Source organism: Nomia melanderi, chromosome 14, assembly GCF_051020985.1.
Source record: "Nomia melanderi isolate GNS246 chromosome 14, iyNomMela1, whole genome shotgun sequence".
In the NCBI taxonomy this organism is placed as follows: Eukaryota; Metazoa; Arthropoda; class Insecta; order Hymenoptera; family Halictidae; genus Nomia; species Nomia melanderi.
Window position 1 is genome coordinate 1,952,964 of NC_135012.1, and position 25,526 is coordinate 1,978,489.

The window sequence follows — 25,526 nt, forward strand, 5'->3', positions numbered from 1 at the left end:
GCCCGTCTTTAAGTGGAAACGTTCGTTCAACGTCAGACGAGACACGTACCGGAGAGCACCGGTGTCAGGGCGGAGCGGCGAGGGGGTGAATAATCATTTTCCGTCGTAACGAGGGAGATCTAGTCGTAACCGACCCCGCTCGCCGCCTCGGCCGTGCCACGTTTCTCCGCTTTCGCCCCCATTTCGAACTCCCCCTGTTCGCCGCCCGGCAGCGGCCGCCCCGATCGTAGCGATTCCCATTCGATTCAACGGAACTTTCGGAACCACCCACGAATTCGTTCGACTCCGGCCGAGCCGCGCCGTTTTCTTCGCGGGAATCAATGAACGTCCCCCCGGCACGCGCGCATTAATTCCCGACTCGCCGGCAGTGAGTCGTTAGTCGCGGAACGGCGAGGGAGACGCGGCCGCGTCAATATTATCGTTACGTTAGAGTCGAATGAGTTTCGACCGCGTTTTAATGGAATCGACATTAATCTTGGAGAACGGAGAGTTTCGGGATATCGCCTTGCAGCGCGGGTAGATTCCAGAATGCGGAGTATTAAATATCTTACGGAAATATTCGTTGGAAATGAATATTTTCAAAGTAGTCTCGCGCGTTAGATCCGTGAAACGGATTTCAAAGGACATTTATTCAGCGAGAGAACCGTATTTATCGCGGCTACTTACCGAAGCGACGAGATCCGCGGCAACAGTCTCTCGGGTTTCCGTTTCGAATCGCGGAAATCTCGAGCGGCGATAAATTACCTTCCTTTTTTGTTAATAAACCACTCGAGGGAACGAATATATTTAATATTTTGTAATTGTTGGATCCGAGGAGTCTGCCCTCGTGTTCCTCGAGGGTTAATTATTCAAGCCACTTCCACACTCTGTAATAACGAAGCAATTTCGTTCTCGAGAGCTCGGCGCCGTCTACGGGGCCGGAAATAAATGTTTGGTACGAGACGCGCGCGACGGTGAATCGACGGGGAGCCAAAGGAGCGACGTTTCGACGAGTGAGAGACGCGCCTTACGGCACCGGGAGAGCGTCGTGTCGTTCCGACGCCCGGCCGGGTAATCGCGATCGAAACGGTGTCGAGCCGGCGTAATTAAAACTCGACGACACCGGTGGACGGCGAACCGATTTTCACGATCCCGTTGCCGCGCCGATGAAAATCACGGGTGAGCAGCGTCGAATGCGACGCGACCGGCCGAACGAAACGAGGCGTTCGCGTAATTGGGGGTCTCGCGTCGCCGATTATCCCCTGTAAAAGGCCGATAAATGTAAATCCTAACGGCCATTAGCCGTCGATGGCACGGATATACGCTCGCGAATAATCATAACGTCCGGCAATTAACGCGGCGGACCGTCCGAACGACACCGGGCCCATGAAAAATCGGGATCGATCCGGGCCGCGGACTCGTTCGAGCAACATCGCGTCGACGCGAAGCGACCGGGTCGGTTGACTTCGCCGACCGGACAATGATAGCGCGATACGTCGGCGCAGCGTAGGAGATACGATTAATTACGCGAGATATTTTTGAAACCGCATGAAAATGAAGGTAGCAGTCTCGCGGGGCAAAAACAAACGATGAATACCGGATGAAGTTTCATCGCGAGAGTTTGTTCACCGGGTCACTTATAGGATTTAGGAGAGCGTGGTATCGAATAAGAATCTATTAGCTTCGCGGCTAACCGTTCCCATTACCTTCTGGAACCTTCCGACTGTTCCTCGAATAATCCGAAAAAATATACGCTCCGCAGAGATTTCGTAAAGCCATCGATCCCGAGGAATAGCTTCCCTTGTCGCGATTTTTCAGCTGGTTCCATCACTCGCGATCTCGGCGCGGCCAGATCGAACAGCTAAAAAATTCACCGACAGCGCGCGCTCTCAACAGACTAAAAGAATCCATAAAACACCAGATTCCGATGCACCGACGCGATCAATCTCGCACGGAGACAAAAGGAGAAAAAAGCCCGGCGCGAACCGACGGCGACGCGACAGCGAACGAAACTCTCGCGTCAGGGCAACAATCACTCGTAAATCCGTGGTATCGCGTAACACGAGGAATCTTCGGGGGACTCGTCGCTCGTCTGTTTAACCGTGCCGCCGAGATTTATCGAGATTATCTCGGCTCGAATTGGATTCGGACGTTCGGGAACGTTAGTCACCGCGGAGAATATTGTGCCTAGACTGCCGGCATGGGCTGCCGCGCGCGTATGAAATCTCGTGGATCGAATTAACGATCGCGAAATGGATTTCGCGATTCAGTTACGCCGGGCCCGGGGCCGCGTGTATCGGCGAGCACGGCTCGGGGAGCGTTACGCGAGCGATCATAGAGCGAAGTAGAATAGCCCTATGATTGAGGGAATACGGGCGAGCCAGCATCGCGGAATATAACTCACGTCGCAGTCCGAACTGTGTCTCCGTCGGGTACCGGGTCAGCTCGGGTATCGGGGATGGCCTGCTGGACCGGGCCGGACCGGTCGGTCGGTCGGTCGGTCGGTCGGTTCGTTCGTTCGTTCGAACCGATCACCGGGCATATTAACGAACGCACTCGGGCTCATAAATCATAGAGACGCACGGGGAACAGCCAATCGGATGGCCCAGTTAGGTACCAGCAGCCAATCGGAGTGCCGGTCGAACGGACGCGCGCGTCGAACGAATCCCACGCCCCGGAAATTACGTGTCCGACTCTAAACTCCGATGATTGATGAGCCGGTTGCAGGGTACCGCTGGAAATAGTGTGCACTCGCCTATCCGTATCTCTTTCCCTTCCTATTCCTACGGTTTGTAGCCCTCCAGTCGTTCCCCCGTTCTCCTTTCCTTCCTCGACAACACACGATTTGTTCGTCGCTCGAAACCGCCCCCGAGAACTCGCACGTCCGCCTCATACTTTCTCTCCCCCCGTCCCACTCCTTCCTTTCCGACGCTTTTCCTTGTCTCTTCGTCACTGTCAGCGAGCCCGGCCCGCGAGCCAACGAACTTCGATACCGGAACACGACTACGTTTATTCGGAATCCAGCCGCCTCGACGCCGCTGCTTTAAAACCGAGGGTGAGGCGGAGTAAAATCGACGCCGGCTACCAGCGCGAGTTTAATTAATATCGCGGGGCTACTTTGATGTGCGCGGCTAGTCGATCCAGCCGTATTGATTTAGATATGATTCGACGGCACCGTGACTTTGGTAAGCGTGACAAATACGTTACGACCGTTTTGACCTGGTGCGCGGTGTTTGATGGATGGCCGCGTTTCGATGGTTCGGTTCGACGATGACACCGGAAAAATGAAGATTCTCAGGGGAAGAATGTTCTCGCGGGATTTCGCTGGTGTTATTCTGGACGTTGATCGTTTATTCACACGGTGCCTGTGGAATCAGTGTCCTCGTTCGGCTGGCGTGCTGTCGGAATTTTCTTGGTGAAACGGAGAACTCGAGATCTTCTTGCGTCTTATAGAGCTAATGAAATTTCATTCGCTTGATGTGTTAGATAATTGACTTTTCTATATATTTATATAGAAAACTGTCATTCAAATGTGTTTGACGTAGCTAGTGATATGTTAACTCTTTACGCTTCTCATTCGAATAATTGAGTAGTCGATGAAGTTTTATTATAGCTATTCGAAATATATTCGTGAAATATTCTCTCACAAACGGTTAATATGCGTGGTGAAACTACACTTAGTTATTGCTGCGAGCTCCAAACTGCAACACCGAGATCTTCCCGGGAACGCGACCGGTTAATGAGCAGGGAATCCAAAATGCCGAAGACAACTGTTTAAGCCGCGTCGCGAAACTCCACGGTCAAATTCATTTACTGCGTGGAGGACACCGGTTTTCCGCGCAAAAGTGAAAATGCCGTGTGCGGTGAGACGCGTTTTAAAATTTCATTCATCGCGGTTTTGTTTCCCTCGCGTCCTCGCGTCTCCGCTTTGGCTCGTTCGGCCGGCAACGGTCGCGGGACGCGCGTGCACGCGCCGGACCGCCCGCCGTTCGGATCAAAGCGGTCGCGGAACGAGGGGATTTTAATGCGTTTCCCAAAGCGTCTCCATGAAAGCGAGCGTAAACGAGTACGGGGAGAGAGGAGGTTCGTCGAGGGACAGGAGGAAATACAGAGGATTCCTTCCCCGTCGTTTCCACGAGTAAAATCGGCCGAGCCGCGAACGGTCAACGCACTGAAACGCGGCCGACTTTGATTCGTCGTTTGAATTTATACGTTTATCCGAGAGCTGCGCGAGCAAAATTCCACACAGACTAATGTACACCAAACACATTGTGAGTAAGACACACATCAGACGCAACGTAGTCAGCATTTGCCCGCAATCCTAAGAATCGCCGTAAAAATCACCGGAAAACGGGTGGCCCGCGAGGCTCGGTTCAAGCTGGTGGCTCCGATTTCCAACAAAAGGGGGAGCGGGAAGAAATGTGAGGATCCGGGGCCAGGAAAAACTCGAAACCTAATATCCAGCCAAGATTCGTCTCCCCCGTTGGCCGAGGCACGCCGGGGAAACGCGAAAAACTCGCGGCCAAGTCGCAGGGATTTAGGAAATCCCGAATTCAGCGTGGCTCGCTAGCGTAAAAACGTCGCAAGAGCAGGATGATTCTTTGAATTTATTTTTCGGCGGCGTTAAGCTGCTCCGTGATCCTGGACGAACCGAGGGAGGGGGTGAAAGTAAACGGTCCGAAAGAAAGAAAGGTGGTAGCAGCGGGGTAAAGGAGAAGAGAGGACGCGAAGCGGGGCCGGAAGGGGGCCGGGGAGGAAAGATTGTGCTCTGTTCGCGTAGATAACGAAGAGCGAGCGATAGGCCGGGGATCGAACGGGAGAGACGAGAGATAAAAGCGAATGGAAGGAAGAGAAAACTTGAGGGAAGCCTGGCGCACTCGAAATGATTGAAAGACCGAAGAAATTGAATTCTCGCATTCGATCGTGCCAGCTCGGGTCCTCTAATTGAACGACTCCTCTTCCCCCTTGTTCCTCCGTCCCTTTTCACTTGTCAATCCTGCTCTTCCCCTCCTTTCTTTCTTCCTCCTCCGCACTTTATTCCCCGTGTTTCTCTTTCTCCTACTTTCACGCTTGTCCGTCTGCATCTCAATCTTGCCTCGCGGACACACACGCTTGCTCTCTCCTCGCGCGAGGATTTCTCTCTTTTCCTCCTCGTCCGTCTGCCACCCCCTCGATGCGCCCTCCGTCCGCCGATCTATGGCACGCCACTCATCTCCCGGGTCGCTTAAACGATTTTCCTACTTCTATCCTGTAGCCCTCCCCTCGGTCAATCGCTCGTTTATCATCGGCGCTCGAACGACAAACGAATTAGCGCCGTCAAAGGCGGATCGGACGTCCAACTGGCCTCGCAGACGTAATTTTCGGGGATGCCACCTCTGCGGAGGTATTCCATCATTTTCAGTATCTATGGCTGATGCGGTGAAAGAGAAAATAGGAGACCTCGTTGTCTGTTGCCTCGCGATTGTGGTTTTCATCTCTATGCGTTGATCGTCGTTTAAAATGCTAGTTGCCGTGGCTCGTGAAATAATCAAGGTAATTTTCTGTATACTTACTATACACGGGAATCATAAAAAACATGTTATCTGTCAGACAATAGAAGCTACTCTCGAACAGAGTGGAAACTGTATCAAAGTCTGATAACATGTGAGCTATTCAGAACAGAGGGAACCGGCCGATCCGAAATAAAATGCAGCTGCCTATACCGCTGATCCCCGGCACACCGTCGAGCCGGTGTCTAGCAAATATACGGTCCGTCGCGTGCTCGCGGCGAAATGAGTGTGTACCGATCTCATTGATCAAAAAATTGCCGCAACGCCGACAATTGGATACTGGCCAGAATTCCGGTTGTAAATAATGAACGCCCGTTGTTTCCGCGTTTATAGAGGCCCGGCGAATACGTCCCCCGCGACGCCGTTCGTTAAGTAAAAACCGAAAGTCCGGGCCAGCAGCGGCGCGCTGGGAATCGCGCGATCGAAAAATTCCCAGGTCGGAACACGCGGGAAGCTGAAACTTTCCGTCGCAAAAACGAGTCGGACAGGAGGGGGCGCGGCGCGGCGGCGCGAGTGCCGTCGAAACGACGCCGGCACGGCGGTCCGCACCTCGGTTAATAAATAGCCGCGGTATGCAAATAAAGTCGATCGTTCGATCTTCTGAATTTTAATTTCTCGAATTTCGAAATTAAATTCGCCCGGCTGCCGACGGGGGCGGGGGCGCGGCGAACGAGCGCGATCGGCGTAGCACACCTACGCCATCGATAAATCGTTGATAAACCTTTGCGTCCGGACGATATTGCCGTTGCGCGAAAGCGTGTATCGGAACACCGGTTTCCCTCGTAGAATCCTGGCGAAACGAAGGGGAAGAAGGGTTGCTAGAAAATTATTAATCGGCTGGTCGCCACCGTGCCTCTCTCGCTCTCTAGTTTTATCTCTGTCCTTCGCTCGACTGTCTCCTCGGCGTCGGAGCGTCGGTCTTACTCGATACGCGAGAAAATCGATTTCCAATGGACGCGTTTAACACTAGAACCGCGCCAGTCGAATCGAGTTTCATTTATTTTGGTCGTTACAATGAAGCGTTGGACGGATTAGGAATCATTTGAAATTTGATGGTTCCAGTTTCGTAGTTTATCGGTAGAAATTAACACCAGGACTACCGAGGATTTAATACGATTGATATGTAATCTCTATAAAAATTCTAAGAATATATTATTTTCGGTTTCTTGAGACATTCATTATGATATTCAAGTCAAAGCTATTTATTTTCAAGAGCATTTCGGATATTCAATGCCTTTAAGATATCAATAATTGTGAAACACAATCGAAACCAGTCATTTTGACTGTTACGGTAGTTCTAGTGTTAAAGAGAGAAGCATTCTGATAATTCTTGGATGTAATCAATCTTGTATAATCATGGATGTAATCATTATAAGAGTATTATACGTCATACGAATTAATTCTTATCACATATCAATCCCATTAACACTTTGCTATCAAGTAATCTCATCGAAACTCTTATGCATTCGGAACAGTATTCCCAATTGAGCAGAAACTGAGTCAAAGGTCTTCATAATGATTGCTTTATCTTTCTTATATCTCATACATCCAACAGAATTCGCTTTGCTCGATGCATCACCAAGAAAACCAATGATTTATGTAAACAATGGTGTCGGAAATTGAGCAGCGACAGTCAAAGCGTTACACGCTCGTTACTCCCAGCGTCGATAAACTCGCGACGAAGAGACTCAACGGCTCGTGGAGAAGGCGTGGGCCGTTAATCGTTGAATTTTTCCAGAGAACGGTGGAGGGGGAGGGATTTCGAGTAGTAATGGCGAGTAGACCGCCACCGCCTTCGGTACACAGCTATATAAGAGCATTGTTCACTTCCTGTTTTGAATATCGAATTTACGAGCAAAGTTATGGGCCGCGCCCGCGAAATCTTTCCCTCTGAACCGCATTTCCTTCTCGCTTCTCGGAAGCGCGCGACGCTTCTCCGGCGACGCTGAGATTCCAACTTCGACCGTAAAACTTCAACCCCCACGGAACTCGTCCCCGAAAGGCGGACTTTACCCTTAAGGATCTTCGAGAGACCCGGGGAGCGAGAGAGAGGGTGAGGAAGAGGAAGGGAGGAATGAGAGAGAGAGAAAGAGAGCGAGAGAGAGAGACGAAGGAATACAATGGAAGGTGTCGCGAGCACCGACGGTAACACCCACGATTCGTTTCGCATTCCTCGACGTCCGACCGACGCAAAAGTCGCGGGAGAATCGATCGTTCGTGGTTGTTCGAGAGTTCGAGACCGATAGCCGGGGACGTGCATACGCGATCCGCCGCCTATAAGAACGAGTTCCTCCCGCGGAAGCGTCCCAGATCGATCGGGGATCCCGCTCCAGTCCCGCGGGAAAACAGCGGAGAAGCGAAACCTGCATTATTGCTCATCCATCTAGAATCCATATCGCTAAAAGTATATTTCGTTGCTGGAAGTCGGCTCGCGGCGCGCATCTCACGTTAACGTGTGTCGCGAGGAAAATACGCGAGCGAGGATTTACCGCGATTACGGGGAGCTCGGGGGGTTGCCAGTGAATCTTTGCGTGTTCCGCAAGGTAGAAGAATCTTTGCACAGCCGCAATATATAATGTTAATCGCGCTTCAACGCAGCTTTATTCGGTTTCGTTGAGTGCGCCGTGCGGAGATTTGTCTGTAAATTGTCGTACGAGGGAGAGAGAAGTGGCCGACAGAGGTATTCAAAGCGCGCGCGGCGCACGCGGGGGGAAAAATTGAGGGAACGGGGTGCACGGTGTAACAGGAAAAAATAAGAACGCGGAAGAACAGGGGCGGGGGGATGAAAAAGGAAAGGGAAGTGGGAAATTTGCATGAAATTTCACAGTCTAATTATAAGTTCACACGAAACAATTTTCGCGTGGCCACCGTCGCGTCACGTCGCGTCGCGTCGGGTCGCCTCGGGTAAAGAATTTATACGGCACGGCGAATGGATTTATTGGATATAATTAATTTCCCGCTGAATTGTCCGAATTTAGCGCGGCGCCGACGACGTTTCGGGGCCGGAATGATTTGTTCCTCGTAAACCGTGTAAAACCGGAAACAGTGAAAATCGCATTCGCGCGGCGGGTTAAGGGTCTAAGATGGAGACACTCGCGTGAAACGGTGTGACTGCGCTCTCAGGGAAAGGTCCAGGTTCGCGGAGCAAGGTGCACCGTTGCGATGAAACGTACCGATTTCGGCTGACGTCGTTCGCCGAGCCGGGCTTCGCTTTCGGATCACGTCCGCGCCATCGCGCTAAGCTTTGCTCCTCTTTCCCTCCATTTCGAAAGCACCGGATGCCGAAATCACTCTCCCTCTCTCTCTCTCTCTCTCTCTCTCTCTCTCTCTCTTTCTCTCTTACTCCCACTCATTCCCGATCGTGCCTCTTCGTCCTCTTTTTTCATTACCATAAAATAAATTTCAATGTATACGATGGAACGTTTAGAACACGAGTACTTCAACCGGAATTATATGACCAATATTAACGTCGGAGCTCCGATCTAATATTAATATAACACTAATAAATCCCCGATGTAATGAAATATAATACTAATAAATTCACAATCCAATAAAACACGATACTAGCGCGATGCTTGCATTAATTTCCCCCCGAATTTGCATCTTCCGGTCTCCTCGGTGAAATAAATCCTCAAGTCCATCTTCGGGAAACGTGTTCGCGTGAATAATCACTGATCCTTAATTAACTATTCACAATTATGTCTTTCGTGGAATAATCAAGTCCCCGAGCCGATATAGAAATCGTCTTTTATTTATTCACAATGATTCCTCTCGCGTTACATCACGGTCTCCGCGAGGTCGATGAAATATCAGGGGAAACCGTTCGATAGGGCATCGCCTCTTCGGAAGGACATCGCGTTAAAGGCGAAACTCTCGGAGCTCCTCTCTTCCGGAGCACGTCCCGACCATTCCGCGGAATCGATCCCCGGAAGGGAAATGTTTTGCGCCTTTTCGACGTTGTTTCGTAGCTCCTTCGCCGTCGCCGGGCGCAAAGAGACATGGACGGAGGTCTCGAATGGAAAAAGCATTACCGGCGGCTACAAAGGGAAGACGTCGGGACGGACGAGCGCGGAAAAACGGCGCACAATGGGACGAGGGATCGCGCGGCCGGTCCGCGGTGGAGAACACGGGAATGTCGTTGCGCGTTCCCCGCGATTAGTCGCGATTCGTCAGGTCGCGTCGTCGAATCAAAAAGGCTGCCGGGATTCAATCTTATCGGCGCCCGCTTCGAGCGTAGTCGAGCGTGCCGGAATCAATAATAGAGCGCGAGGAGAACCGCCGTGGAAAAAAGGAAGCACGGAGGAACGAGGAAGATGGGAGCCGGGAAGAGAGCGAACGGAAACGGCCGAGATCGATCGGAGTGACGCGCAACGATCGGCCAGTTACGAGTCACGAGTCACGATTTACGAAAAGGGTAAACGAAGCGATGGGCAAAGGAGGGAGGGTTAGGTAAACACGAGCAGAGGGGGGGGGAGGATGGAGAGGTCGTGGAAACGTGGAAACGCGTGTACACAACGGGGCCGTTCTCTGGAGCGTCTATGCGAGCGCGTTCCGTGGCTCGCGTACGGGACGAGGGGCGGTAGGTGGATGTACGGACGCGTGAACAAACGACAATGAACGAGGAAAACGTACATCCTCCCCCTGCTCCGCCGTCGATCGTGATTTTCGAATGCGCTTCCTTCCGCAAACGAACCGACCAAACAACGCGGCGACGAGCGCGAGCCTACAAGCGCGCCGGCACACGAACACGTCGGAAACAAAACGGGCCAGACCTTCTGGAAGAATCGCGAGTCCGTCGTTTACCAGACAAACGCCCGGTAGGAGGCAGAGGAAACGCCGGGGGGGCGGGGGGTTGCACGGAAACGATGGCCCAAATTCCATCGCGGAAAATCTGCTGGGAAAATACAGTGTTCATTGTAGCGGGCGGCCGGGCGGCCACGAGGCGAGCGCGAGCCGGCAGTTTGACAAATTGTGTATGTCTACAAAACCCAGCTTTCACGCGGACGCCTTTACCCGTCGGCCCTTTTCTTCCTCGCGGCTCCCTCATTCGCGGGGCTCGCGCCCCGGCATTGTCAGCCGGAAGAAAGATAGAGGCGCGCAGCCGAGTCGCGTCGCGTCGCGTCGCGTCGCCGTCCGTTCGGAACGAGAAAAAGGATCGTGTCTTCGAAGATGGCCGCCGACCGACTTTCTACTCCGCGGAACGGAAACGAGGAATACGAACTGCCGGGGGTGGTCTCGGTTCCTCGGCCGATCGATCGGTTGCGTTCGGTGTCTGGCTGACTGACCGCTGGCAGGTTTTTGGGAAATGGGGTTCGGCAGTCGTTTTTGGGTTTGAGATTGTTAACGCTTGACGGATCGCGGGTGTTTCGAGGGAGAAATACTGTAATATGGATAATCGGGGGATGGAAATTTTCAGGAGTGACCTAGGAGGATACGTGTTCATTGTATATATTGCGATAGTGGTAGAAATAGTGAAATGAATGTTGTAGATAAACGCAACATTGAACTTTACATGTCGATGCATTGTACAAAGTTTAATATTAAATATCAAACTCTATAATTTTGCTGTGTCAAATCAATTGGCGACTGAGAGGCACCTACGGAGTGCAAAGGGTTAAAGGTTAACACGTTGCTAACCCCTTGACCTATGATTTCTTTCACAGCTGTGTTTGAGAATACTTTATCGGAAATAATTTCACTTTTTGGAAATTATAAGTATTTTATTTACTGGAGGTTAACCATTGATAACAGAAAAGTAATGATTAATTTATATTTTAAGGAAGTAAATTATATTTGGAGTTATTGTATTTAATTGTATTTAATTGATAGTTCTCGTCTCGAGGAATGTGCATGGTTCTTTGACCTGTTTGGCCAAAGGAATCGTTGATATCGAATTGTTGTTTATTATTTAAGACGTGTACCAGAATTTGTAATAGTTCTAATTCGAAACAACTATTCCGTGCACATTCTATCGAATCCTTACGTTATAAAATATTCGATTTCCGTTGAGTTGAATTTTATATTTATCTCGATATTGAATAAAGAATTCTTTCCGGTTTTAGGAAAGCGAGAAGATGGAAGGGAATCGAGTGTTCCCCGAGCAGCGACCTAGGACGCATATGGAATTTGGATACACCGGGATCAGAGAACTCCATTTTCAAAGGTGTGAAGGATCGAACAGAGGAAACATAAAGGAGCAATCTTCCGGGAATTAAAGCTTGGAGTTTTTTTAATACATAAATATTCGAATCAAAACACCTCAGGAATATCATTAGGAGTTGAATTAATAAGGAGAAACGCTAGACTAGGTGTCGAGTTCTACAATGCATAGATAAGAATTATTAATAAACACAAATGTTCGGAACACGTCAGAAATATTATCAGTAATTGTATTAATAAATAGAAACGTTAAACTAGGTGTCGAGCTCTACAACGCACAGGTGAGAATTATTAATAAACACAAATGTTCGGAACACGTAAGAAATACCATTAATAATTGAATCAATAAGTAAAAACATTAAACTAGCTGTCGACTTCTATAATACACAGATAACAAGTGATTATCAATAACTGACCACATTACAAGATGACAGACATTATCAAGTAAAACATACAATTCGAATATCTCATAGTCCTCATACCGTTAATAACGGAGCCCTTCCATCCAACTCAAATGCGCCAATTAATTCCGAATAATTCTTTAATTCCGTGTCCAATGGAGTCGAATATCCAGCGTGCACGAACAGCTTCACGCAACAACACCGAGACTGCGTTAACCAGATCGTTTCCGAACAGTATACCGTGAACCGAAGAAGCGGCGCGACGGTTCGTCGATATTAACGAGAGAGTATTTTTTTTTTTCGAATCGACAGCCGACCAGGTTGCGCAGAAAGCTGTCCGTGATACGTTGAAAATGATGAATCGCCGTTTTGCCTCGAGTGCCGGCATGTATAGAGGGACAGGGTAAAAAGCAGGGAAAGGAGGGCCCGAAACAGCCGTCGTGTCCAGTAAATTGATCGAATCGAAACGCTTCGCGGCCAATTGATTCGCCCGCTCCGCCAATCGTTGCCTCCGTTGTATCTTCGCCGTTACGTTTTTCGAACTCCATCTTTTTCCTCCGATCCTAGCGCGCAGATTAATTTCCCACGGAACATCTCCCCGCCCGCGCGCGGGTGCTATAAAATCGCGGAACCCCTTTCGTCCATTAACGCGCCGCGGGAATGAAAAAAATATCCCTCTCGGTCCAATTGCGTTCTGCATATTTAATAAATAGATCGCGTCGAAAACTCGGATCACGATAAATCTTCGCGTTTCACTTTTCGTGACGTTAATAGTAGAACCAGCTTTGCCAATCGAAACGATTGGTTTTCGTTTGCCTACCTCGCAATTATTTATATTTCGAAAATACCGGATGCTCGATATTCCTTCGTTAACCTCTCGCCTTCTAATGATGTGTCAGACTCGTGGCGACGATTTTAAAGAGAATTCAAGTGTTAAGAAACCTTAATTAACACGTTCCGTGCCACCGGAAATTTAGTTATACCTTGATTATAAAGTGCACTGATATTTTAAGCGATAGGTTGAGTTACATTCTAGCTTTCGCTGACTTTTGACCAGTTAGCTATGACGAGTATACACGTCATTGTATAGCTTGACATGATACTAATTCTTTCAGCGATGAATTCTTTATTTTTTCATACAAACATGTAATTCTTCTTTATTTCGCTTTGATCTCTCATTAACCCTTTGAACTCTGTAGGCTCCAATATTACACCAGTTGTAATGTTAAATATTTTAATGAATTTTAAGAAAATTATCTTAAGATTATTAGATTTTCCAAATATACAAAGTTTGTACTGAGAAGGGAACTAAAGGTCTAAGAAATGTTATAACATTGTTAATTTTCAATAGGACTATTATCAAAATTGGTAGTTGCTGACATATCACAAAACTGTATGGAATGCTAAGGGTTAAAATATACTGTAGGTGCGTTCGTCCTGCGTTCAACGAGTACACGTTCCATTTTTTTTAAATTCCACAGTTAACTGGTTAATATATTCTAATGTTTCTTTACGTCTCTGTTGTTTCGCGACCTGTACTATTCTTTGACACATGTCTCACAACGTTTCCTTACAAAAATTGCGCGTCTATTATAAATAGCATGACATAGAACCTGTTAACACTAGAACTACGTACCAGTCAAAATGACTGGTTTCGATTTGCTTGTTTCGCAGTTATTAATACCTTAAAAGCATCGAATATTTGAAATGATTTTGGAAATAGTTTCACTTGAGTACTATGATGAATATCCAAAGAAACTGAAAATAATCTATTGTTACAATTTTTACAGAGATCACATATCAATCGTATTAAACGCTCGGTAGTTCTAGTGTTAATAAATAGACCTATTCGCGACCAACGCCGCCGCTTATCAAATCTATCCCTGCAGAATCTGTTGTCATTCATTTGGATAAGAGTGACGTGTAGCATGAAACACTCGGCAGATCCAGCGCTGGACATATCACTCCGATTCCACGGGATTTTCCGTGGATGTTGATTCAGCAGTCGCCGAAAAGATCGGCCGGGTCGAAACGTGCGACGCGGCACGCGGAGATTTCCGTCCGCGACGGAACGTACCCGTGAATCGCGTGCGTTACGTAACCGACGGCCGTTCTAAATTCGATATTCGAGTTACGTAAGAGCCGGAGGTCGCGTTTCATACGATTCATCGAGTGAGCCACCTGCGCCAGCCCCACGCAGCACGCCCACGGGCCTCCTTGCGAGGCGAACTCGACCGGTTAATCGAATTTCCGGTGAACTTCGTTCGCGCGGGCGTCGGTCAAGGGTCGTGCCGTCGCGTCCGTTGGGAAAAACCCGAAAGATTCATAGCGGAGAGTCCGGCTCTTTCCGGATTAAGGGATGTCACGCGCTGTCAACCAGTCGTCGGAGACTTTGCCGGCGAGCAGGCGGAAACTGAACGATCAAATTTCATAATTAAAAAATAGTCGTTCCATGCGAGATATATCCCACGTTATGTGTCAGCTTCTATTTCTATAACAAACTCATCAACATCGAAATCTATCGTACGATGGTAACTGGAGCGTTCTAAAACACTGCTCTCGAGAATAACTAGCAAGCTTGATATTTTATAAAACTAGAATATTAGGTGTATAGTTTGATGCATAAGACAAGTTTTACGGACCCGTCGAAATCTCAGCCGACCTTTCGTCCCGGTAATTGAGGTTAAACTAACTTTCTTCAAATTCCAAGCGACGCCTGTGCATCTTCGTCGATGAGTGCAAGAGGAACGGTTTCTCGTTTATGGCACTACTTAGTGTCGTTACGCGTCGGCGTCGCTATATAATGCTGCGACCGAGGTGCTAGACCAAGCCTAATTGCCACTATGATGCATCAACTGCCCAAAAATTATCTGCGCAAATGTATGGCTAGGTTTCGCCTCGTACATAAATATTCCACTAAAAGGAAAGTCTACACTCGTTCTGTATAACAGCCAGGCTCTCGAATAATCGTGCACCGTTTAAAAGCGTCCATTCGATTCGACGGATTTCCACGGTCCCGCGTTTTCACGGTTACGCCGATCAAGTGCGTCAGAGTTCATACATCGTTTTGTGCCCAGTGGTCTTCGGCTATTCGGCCGGCGGTGACTGATCGACAGTGCGTACCGGGAAAAAACGTTGGCGTGGCTCGGGAACCGTGGCCGTTCGATCGGATTCCCGCGGCGACGGGAAAGAATCCGGGCGAAAATGGGGAAGGGGTACGCGCGAAGTTTTCCTGATGGTCGCGACGCGACGGTCGCGTCGTCGTCCGTATTCGTCCCGTTCGATCGATACCCGTAATTCCGGCGAATCGCGGCGAAACCCCCGCGGCCGATCGATACGTACAGATTTTCAAGCTTCGTTCGCTCGCTCGCTCGTTCGCTCCGTTTACTTCGTTTGCCTGGCTGGCCCCGGGGCGGTCGGCCACGAGAAGAGGAGGGACTGCGAAGAAGCAGGCCTCGGTTCTATAGTCGAAACAGGACGGACGAACAAGGCCAAACGGGAGCGAGGGGAGGAGAAAAGAAGAAAACGGTTCCCGTCGCGCGTCCACTCGAAATTCCGTGTCAATCCATGGAATTAAAAGCTCGCCGGGCGAATTTAAGTTGGCGCTCCTTCGGGGGAGGATGAGATGGGGACAGTTAGGGTTGGAGGATGTGGCCGAGGGAGGCAGAGGTGGCGGAGGATCGCCCTCAGGGAAAATCGACAGGGTAAAGAGCTTCTACTGGAGAGTCCTGGGCTGAAGGGTTAACCGGGGAGGGGGTTGAAGGGTGCAGGACGCGTGGACACAGGAAGAAGGAGGACACGGAGGGAACGGCGCGGGGGAGGGGAACGGTTGCCGCGTGAAACGGCATCGGAAGAAGGAACGAGGGAAGCGAGAGGAAAGCGGTGGCTGCCAGATAAGATAAGGATGAGAAATCGCGGCGCTCCTGGATGCGGTAACATTAGACCGTCCCCCGACGCCGTCGCCGTCTATCCCCTTCCTGCAACGCTCTACTCGCTCCGCGAACCAAGCCGAGCCAGGCCGAGACGGGCCGAGCTTTTCCTTTTAGTCGGCTTAACCCTTTGCTGTCCTGCGCCGAGGCAAACGCGACGTTAAGTTTCATCCCGATGGCTTCGCGTTTTGCCCGACGTGTTTCCGAGGTTCGGATGGTCAAATCTTCAAGTGTTCTAACTTTGAAGTTCTCGGGTCGTCAAATTTTCAGACCATCAAATTTTCAGATCTCCAAATTTTCCAATTTATTAAGTTTCCACCCACGAGTTTTCAAATTGTCCGATTTATCGAGTTCTCAAACTCACAAACTTCAAAATTTTCAAATTTCCAGGCTGTCAGATCTTCAAGCTCGCGAATGTTCGAATTGTCGAGTTGTCGGACTCGCAGATTTCCAAATTTTCCAATTTATCCAGTTTCCAAACTCACGAGTTTTCAAATTGTCCAATTTATCAAGTTCTCAAACGCACAAACTTCAAAATTTTCAAATTTCCAAGCCGTCAAATGTTCAAGCTCGCGAATGTTCGAATTGTCGAGTTGTCGGACTCGCAGATCTCCAAATTTCCAAGCTGTCAGGCTTCGAAACTCACAAATTTCCCAATGTCAAGTTTTTCAAACTCGCAAACTTCCAAATTCTCAACCCGGCGAACACACAAATTCCCAAAAGTTCAACTTTCCGAGCCCACAAAAATACAAGCTACCAAACTTCGAAACCATCAAACGTCCCAATGGTCTGTCTCTCGATCTTTAAATTCTCGAAACTTCAAGCTCTAACCCTTTCAATCTTCTAACTATCAAAGTTCCAAATCTTCAAACCGTCATTCCCGCATCTAACACCTATATCTCGAAAGTAACCGAGAGTGCTTTGACCCTTAAAGGGTTAATCCCCGTGTCCGGGCAGTCTCGAAGCTTACCAGGTAGAAATGAAACTCTCTCCTATCGTTCCGCGTCACGGGTATCGTTTCGCCGTGTAGGCACGCGACACCGTGCTCTGTATCGGACTGCGGGTGTATTTCCGCGCGCACTCCATTGTCGCCTGGAATTCCGGTGATGATGTAACGTCGGATTAACGGCAACCTGGCCGATACTGAACCCTGCCACCCGTAGACGGATCACTGGGATCCGGTCCGCGTCTTCGCCGCTCGACCGCATCATCGATCTAAATTCCCGTGCCGTCCGTAGACCCTCTACACGCCTCTTCATCCTTTCCCTTGATTAGAACTCGAACTATACGGATTTAAACGAAACTATCTTCGTGAGGGATGTAGGCGTGATTCGCTCTCGGCCCTTCTTTGAAACCTTTGAAGCTAATTTACGTTTCTAAGGCGAAATATTCCTGTAACAGCTTTTGCATATTAAAGCGTCAACACCTTCGCTTTGCCATACAAAGGTTAACTCATATATACACTGTGTCTCGATAGAAAAGCTTCCATAGTAGATCATAACTCATTATCAACCCATAATGACCAATCATTTCTCTTAGCAACGCTAAACTTTTCCTCTATCATTCGTCTACGATCACTTACAAAGAAATTCTATAAAATACATCGCTATCAAAGAGACTCCTCTACAACCCGTTTAGCTCGAAAATCCTCTAAAGTCTCCCGAAAGAATGTGCATCCCTCGACTAATCGCATTTCCTAATCAGCAGCCCGTTAAAATCGCCGGGAAGCCGTTATTTCAGACCAAAGAATCTCTGATCCGTTCCTTCCTCCAATTCCAACCAGCACACCACTCATCCGGGGCGCAAAGATCGTCGATGACGCTGTCCGATCGGGGTATTCGTTGACCCTGTTTGATTCGCTCGCCGCGCAGGATATGCACACGTACCCACACACGCTCGGAATATAGATTATCGATGAGGTACAGGGAACGTTCAATTTCTAGACAAAGCGTCCGCGAAAATAGAACGACGCTCGCGCGACGATGCCCGGCGAATTCTCGGCGCGGACCGCGCGATCCCTTGCTTCGGCCGTCTAATTACGCTCTGTCGGATGCCTCGCGCGGGAACCACGTATCTGCTGATTGAATGGCGGCTCCATTCCCGACGGCGTCTTATTAGCCGACTCTTACGGGCGAACCGGAAGTTAGGCTCGCAAAGAATCGGCCGCGCATCTTCTTTCCGCGCTCGGACAAGCTTTTGCGCTACCCTTTTCAAAGGAGTATCGCCGCGGTCCCGTTCCACTCTAATTGGTCCTTTAGAGGCGGCCGCCCTCACGACGGTCTCTCTTCACCCTTGCCACTTCGATCGCGATTCCGGCGATCGGTGTCGCGATCGATCGGCCGGTGATCCGTGGAAACCCCGGCGTGCAACGCTTCCCAAAGACGAGCCGCGCTCGGAAAGGTAGACTTTATTTTTAGCGACTTCTGCCGCGGGGAACGCGAGTTTCCGGCGAGTCCCTTCGACGAATCGATCCTCGCTAATCGAACAGCACCGACTGAACCTTCGCATTCCCGTCGACCATTGCCTCGCTCGACTCGGGAGGAGTGCGAGCGATCGCGAACGCGTCTTCTGAAAAATCTTCGATGTCAGTCCTTCCCAGTTGTGACAGAGGTGACAGATACCTGTTGCGTAGTCTGTTTAGCGAGGTGATAGACAGCGAGTAAGGATGTTCTGAATTTTCCCGGAGATCGCTTTGTTCTGGAATTCTTGCGGCAAACTGCTTGAACTTTGTTTTCGTGTAATCGAGCATTTCGCTCGTTTAGCACGTTATTGTATACGTTTGAAAGCATCATGATCTTGTGTTTGTATGAGGAGAGACGGTCTAATATTCTACGGATTTCCGTTAGGAGCAGCATTGCATGGAGTCGATGTCAGAGCACTGAGAAATATTCTTTACTGTATAGTGGGAGCGTTTTATGGGAAGGTGTGCGGTGGATTTAGTGAAATATCGCGACTCCGAAAGCTGTTACCGAAACAAATTCTGTTGGCGAACGTGTTAAGGGTACGGGTCGATGGATCGTGTACGACAACGGTGTTAGAAAAGCCTCGAACGATACTGATAGCGGCACCGACACCTGCAAGGGTAGCCAGGTGGCATCGAATCGGCGGGGTTTCGCCTGGAAAGGAGAAGGGCGCGCGAGGCGGTCGCCGGAACGGCCAGAGACGTGCACGCGAGTATGCGGCCGTAAATACATCTCATGAATTTAGGTTAGCACGCGAACGAAACCGCAGCACTTCACATCGCGATCCGGCCTCGCTAAATATTGTCCGGCCCGCGGGGTATGATAATCGGTTCGAATTATAACGTAAATGCCGGATTAGCCGACGATTAAGCCCGCAGCGGGCGATCGCTTCCGCCGACTGACATTTTATGGCGGCGATCCCGCGAAGCTCGCCTCGGAAGTTGTCTCCCTGCGAGCTGGAATATTTTATTTCCTTGGAACTGCGATGAAAACGATTAACACTTTGAACTACGTACACTTCAATATTGCACCAGTTATAATATTGAACATTCTAATGAATCTTAAAGAAACTACCCTAAAATTATTAGATTCTCCGCACATCCAAATTTTGCACTAAGAAGGAAAATAACAGATCGAAGAAATGTTAGAGCATTTCTCATTTTCGCTAGGAATACTAAATTAGTTGCAGTTGCTGTTAGATTACAAAACAACCTGGAGCGCTAAGGGTTAACACTTCGTAGACGAGGATTTTTAAAGGTGTCAAATGCTTGAGCAGAGTAAATTCTATATTGAAGTTCTGAACATCGAAGGAAAATAAAATTACTTATTGATCTACGATGGAAATGATTAACACTTTGTAGACGAGGATTTTTAAAGGAATCAAAAATTCTACGTTAAAATTCTGAACATCGAAGGAAAATAGAATTACGTACTGATCTCTCGTTAGTTGAATGATTAAGTTGCTTGTAATATTATATTTAGGATACGGAAGTTTGTCGACGAAATGATACTCGTCAAGAGGTTAGTAGAATGCAAGTATAAGCAGTTGATGTCTGTATGTCGTTTTATTAAGAGGAACTATGTGAACGTTTCTCACGTTAGAATTTCAGAGGATAGAAATTGAAGAATGAAATCATTCATTACGATTCTCTTTTTTTAAGAGGAATGCTTCGAGTTCTACGTTCCGAGAGTTTCGGATCGCAAAAACAGCGAGAGGTCTCTAATTCCCGAAACCCGAAACATTCTGGGATTTTGAGTGGTTTCGAGGTTTCAACGTTTCAACCAATTCGTTTTTTCAATATTTCTCGCGGCTACGGTTCTACAATTAGGTTCACGTTTCTGGCGAGCTCCAATCGCTCTGGATTCCCCGGGATCCGAGGGAATCGCTTTCGAGGTAGCCCTTACGACCAGCCCGGTAACCCGGGCGGAACTATTCCCCGCTAGACACGTTTCAAGATTCTTCGCGCGGTAACGGAAGTCCAACTCCGCTGATAATATCAGCCCGTCGCTTGACCCCCGACAAAGTTAGCTGCAACGCCTGCGAAACGTCGGGATATTTCTTTGAAAAGGACACGACTTACTCCCGGAAGCCTTTCGGCGGTGAGCGCCGCGCGAAATCCTGCAACTTCCCACTCGGAGATTCTTCAAATTTCTTCGCCGTCGGCTCCGAGAGCCGGGCGGGCATGATTTAGAGAGGGCGAAGCTCACGTACGCGGCTCGGTTCGCTCGTGTGTGTGCGCGCGCGGACGGATCGATCGAACGCGTTACGTAGCGCAATTAACGCCGCCGTTCGTGTGACTGGTCGCGTTAATACCGCGGCAAACTCCTGCGAAGATCCTACGACGATATTACGCGGTCGTCCGAGCCCCGCATCTTCGCCGAGGCGCGGCCGGCCGTGCGCCCCGTAATAATTTAATATAATACCCGAGTATCGGGGAAACTCGGAGGAGCGTAACAATAACAGGAGATCGGACCGGCATACCGGTTGATGGAGTCGCCTTAAGACATTCCTGATTCGCCATGTTGCCGCAATCTTCTTCGGCTTCCGGCTCCGAGCCACGATAGGATGGGCCTCGTTGCTTCGACTCGCATTCCTTTCTCTTCTCCTTCTTTCCCGCTCTACTCCGCGCATTGCAACATCGCTCTAGGTTCTTCGGCAAGGTAAATCATTTTGCTGGAGCTTCTCTGTTCCAGTAGATTACGAATTGATTGGAACAGATAGGTCTGATATATCCTACTCGCAGATAATATTGCTGCACAGACGTGCGCCGTGTCTCGGTATTGCGTGAACCGTTCATTTCTTCGGTTGTTTAACACGTTGACTGCCACGTCGGTCACCGATGACTGGAGCTGTCAAATTACTTGACAATAGTTCTAATTTGTCAGATAACTAATGTCGAATGGAAATATTTCATAGCTTAAGTTACTAGATAACAGTGTAAGCATTGCGGTATCAAATAATATATAACAGTTCCTCTTTATCTTTGTTACAAAAGAATCAGAGATACATGAAACTCTGAAGGTTTTCCTAGCAGTCAACGTGTTAAATCTATGAAATGACAAGTAAAGAAGTCTGAAGGTTTTGTAAGTGAATCGAATATTTTGGTAATGAAATTTAAGAACATTCGATAGTACGATCTATAGGTTTATGCCGTGTCAACGGTATTGCGTGAACCATTAACTTGATCAAGTCTATGAAACTATAATAGAAGTCTCATTAAGTTTCGTAAATAGAAAGAGAATCAATTGTTTTATTACTAATCTCTACTACCACGTGAAAACTGGAGTTATTTACTTCGATTCGTAAACGATTCGCATGTATCACACAATTCAATTCAACGAGCAAAAGCTAAGGATTACGGGAACCCTTGCACCCGTTGCATGCAGGTGAACGCAATCCCTTCTCCCAATGGGATACGGAAAAGGTGAAAGGTCGCACAGCCGTGGATTAGAATAACGGCAAACTGGAATCGCGGGGCACGCCGAAGCGGGATCTCCGCTAATTTAAAGTGGCTACTCGTAACGTCGGAACCGGGTGGCGTCTCCTCGTCCCCGGTTCGAGCGCCCTTGTAAGGGGCGACGGCGTCACCGTCGTCGTCGCCGTCGACGCCGGGGCAGATTCGAATTACCGTTTCAAGCCGTTTTCCGGGTGAACGGCGTAAAAGCGGCCGCGCCACTCGAGGCGGAGGTATCGCGGACAAGGGTAAATGGGAACGTTTCGACGGACGGTGGCGAGCGGGGACAAGGATTCGCTAATTTCGGTCCTCCTCCTTGCGGAATATCAAGCTGCCGGCTCCTCTCGAACGCCGGCTGGCGCTCCGCGCGCGCGGCGATAACCGGATTTCTGCGTAAACGCGACGCAGCGTCGGGCGTGCGGACGGGGGGAAAAAATCAAATAAACGGACACGATAACAGTCGCGCGAGCCGCGTAAGTGCGCTGGCGCTCGCGCGTTCCCGCGCGCTCCTGGCGGCCATTTTACGACCGCGTTATATTCGTTAATCGTAAATTGGTACACCCATTCGTTACGTATCACGGGCTGGCCAGCGACGAGCACTCGCCCTCGCGCTCGACGCGTTTATTCGGTCCCAATCATTTTTCAAACTTTACTTATTTTATCTCCCCGTCCTCCCCTCGCCCCGCCGGCGCCCCGTATATCCCGATAATTCCGATTCCCGGCGAACGATATCGACGAGCTAACGCGCCGGGGGATGCTCGACAATAAAACAGTCGCGAACGAGTGGTTCGGCCTAGCGGCAATACCCGTCAGGCTATTTTATGAACAGGTACGCGGGGCCGGCGCGGCACGCGGAGAGGAACGGGGAGCGGGCGTTCCGTACGATAAAGCCAATTCCTTAGGAATACGTACGGTCTATTCCGGTTGAAAGCTTTTCCGTACGCTTGAGCTGTCGCTGCTTCGAATTCGTCGTAGCCAAACGAACTGTTGTCGAAACTCGATTTGCATCGACGTAGCGCGCGAACAGCGAAACGAGCGACCGAGAGAGACAGAGGAGGAGGAACGCCGGGGAAGAGGGAGAAAGTGAGAGACAGGCCGGCGGGTTAGGGGAGAAGGAACGCGAGGGGGAGCGTAGGATCGAAGTAATTTCGATACTTTAAAAAGAGGCTTAAGAAACTCGCGGCTTTTCTTCCCGAACTCGCTCGCGTTCCTCTCGAGGAGGAACGCCGAGGCACGACCGGAATATTTTCCAATAACGGAATCGCTCTCGTCACACTCCTCCACGTCGGGGCGCAGACCACGGTCGAACGAACGCGGCCGTCGCCGCCGCGTGCATAAATTTTAATGCAGCCGCCGCCGCCGCCTCCTCCCCCAGCTCCTCCTTCTCCTCCTCCACGTCCTCCGGCCGCCGCCTCTCGCGCTGCCGTGTCTGCGGCCTCCCCCGCCGACAAACGAACACGTATATACACACGGTTTAACGCGCGCGCCGCACCGAAGATAAAATTGCCGCGCGAATCGGGCTACGTAGATGTACACATTTATTCCCGGAGTTAAACGCCCCCACGGCTCGAACCGGCGCGGCGCGGCGTCGTTAAATCCGCGCTCCTTTCTCTCGGACTGGAGGATGCTGCCTCCGCGGCGCGGCTTCGCTCCTCTTTACGGCGACCGTATCAACCCTTTATGGTTCGCTTGTACGCGCGTGCTAGCTGCACGGGAATCGATCGGCGAAATTAAACAGCCGAGTTTTTACCGTACCGTTCGAACGGCTGGTTCTTTTCGTTTTATTCTTTGTGTTTAAGGATTTCGCAAGGATCTCAAGAAATCTGACACAGGACTTTAATCTTGTTTGGTTCTTGAGGTGATGGATGTGTTATTGGGTTAGTAACGAAGTTCGAATTTAGAGCATTGTGCAACTTGTAATACTTAACTTCTTAATGAAGAGAGAGTAACTAGGAAGTCATGGAACCTGGAACCTCGGGAAATTATGTAGAGTAAATCGATGTTAATACATTGCAATCTTTTTTCCTGCCGAATTGCAATTTAAGTGAAACCAGCCATTGGGAAAATGGAAATTTGTCTTCCCTATGGATCGGAATGGTCTGAAATTCCCATAATTTCCCAAGAAATCGTGGTTTAATAGAGAACTTGTATTGCTCGGATAATAATCGATCGCTGCAGCGCAAGGGAAACGCGATTCGCGTCGACCCGAAGCTCTCCAACGCTACCGGGCTGTTTAACAGGCGACAGGGTTTAATCCCAGAGAAACCTGGCTACTGTAGCTCGAGACGATTTCATCGAGGACGCGGTATAAACGCGAGCTCGCGACAGAATGGCGGAAGGACCGTCGAGGGGCGGTGAAATCGCGTAACTCACGCGTACCACTAATTCCGCCGTGGCAGCGCGAGGTTTGGCCGTGAACGTGACGTCGCATCTCGTGGGGTAACCACGGGAAACGGCGAAATCCCCGTCCACGTGGGGTCGCAGGCCATGGCCCGGGGAATGCGAGTCAATAACTCCCCGGCCGGCCTCGAATCCCTCAATTTTAAGGTTACGACGAGTCTTACCGGGCACAAGGCGAGAGAGCAGCGCGCGAGGGACTCGCGAGTGCTCGCCCGTGTAACACGGAACGGCGGAACATCGCGGGGAAGCTCCGTCGTCGAGCGTCCGCGCGGTCTGGCTTGATGAAAATTAATTAAAACCGTTGCCGCGAATTTCTGCGACGCTCCGGCGCGGCGTACCCGCGTGTCTCGCCAGCCGCGCCGCCTCGTCTCAACCGAATCGGGCCGAGCGGCGACAAAGTGGATTCCTCCGAGCAGCGGAATACTCGTCGATCTCGCTTTCTATTTTCGTAGTCTTTCGCCGTATTGTTCCGCTGCAATACCGCCGTGAATCTGTAATGCCGGGGGACACTCGGTGCGGTCGAATTGCGGCGGATCAAAATTTAATCGAGCTCTCTACGAGCGCCTCATAATGGAAAAGAGGTTTCCAGTAGTATCGGGGACACGGGGAAATGGATAAAATGAATAGGGGACGAGTCTGCTTCGAAAAATAGTCGATTGTTCTCGTTAAGCGCCGACGAATCATCGTGCACCGCTACAGATCTTCTCAATCCCATGGAATCATTCTACCAAGTAGAAACTGTCGAGTATACTGTATTAAGCGCCATGTCAGTCAATGACAGACTCTTCTGAATTACTTGAAGACAATATTAGCATGCAGTACAACCAATATTGAATGAGAATGTTTAATAATGTAACTAGGTTGACAACAGTGCAACGCAAGGATAATAACATAAAATAATTAATAATTCCTGTTCTCCTTTGCAACAGAAGAACTACGAGAAACAGTGAAGATTTTCGTTGCGCTTAATGCACTAACACTAAACCTACCACGCACTCATACTGACTTCAAAATTCCTCAATAGAAGCTTTAAGAGCGCATCTCTCGAGACTTGAATCGATCTCCAGTTCAATTGACACATTCCTAAATCAATTTCCTTAATAATTTCTCACACCCCTTATCTTTTAAATAATTCCAAAGCGAAGAAACCAGCAATTTCGACTTGTCCGCTAGTGTCAGTATTAAATAACAG

The 25,526-nt window shown here is 49.5% G+C and overlaps 1 protein-coding gene and 1 long non-coding RNA gene across 4 annotated transcripts in view; one reads left to right on the forward strand and one right to left on the reverse strand.

The window, feature by feature from the left end:
• Positions 1-11,944, forward strand: part of LOC143175281 (uncharacterized) — a 58,527-nt gene extending 46,583 nt beyond the window's left edge. The window contains exon 2 of the long non-coding RNA XR_013000065.1: positions 11,591-11,944. This is a non-coding gene — a long non-coding RNA (uncharacterized LOC143175281). The remainder of the gene's footprint in view (positions 1-11,590) is intronic.
• Lar (tyrosine-protein phosphatase Lar) overlaps positions 1-25,526 on the reverse strand; it is a 376,216-nt gene that overhangs the window by 324,884 nt on the left and 25,806 nt on the right. The window lies entirely within an intron of this gene.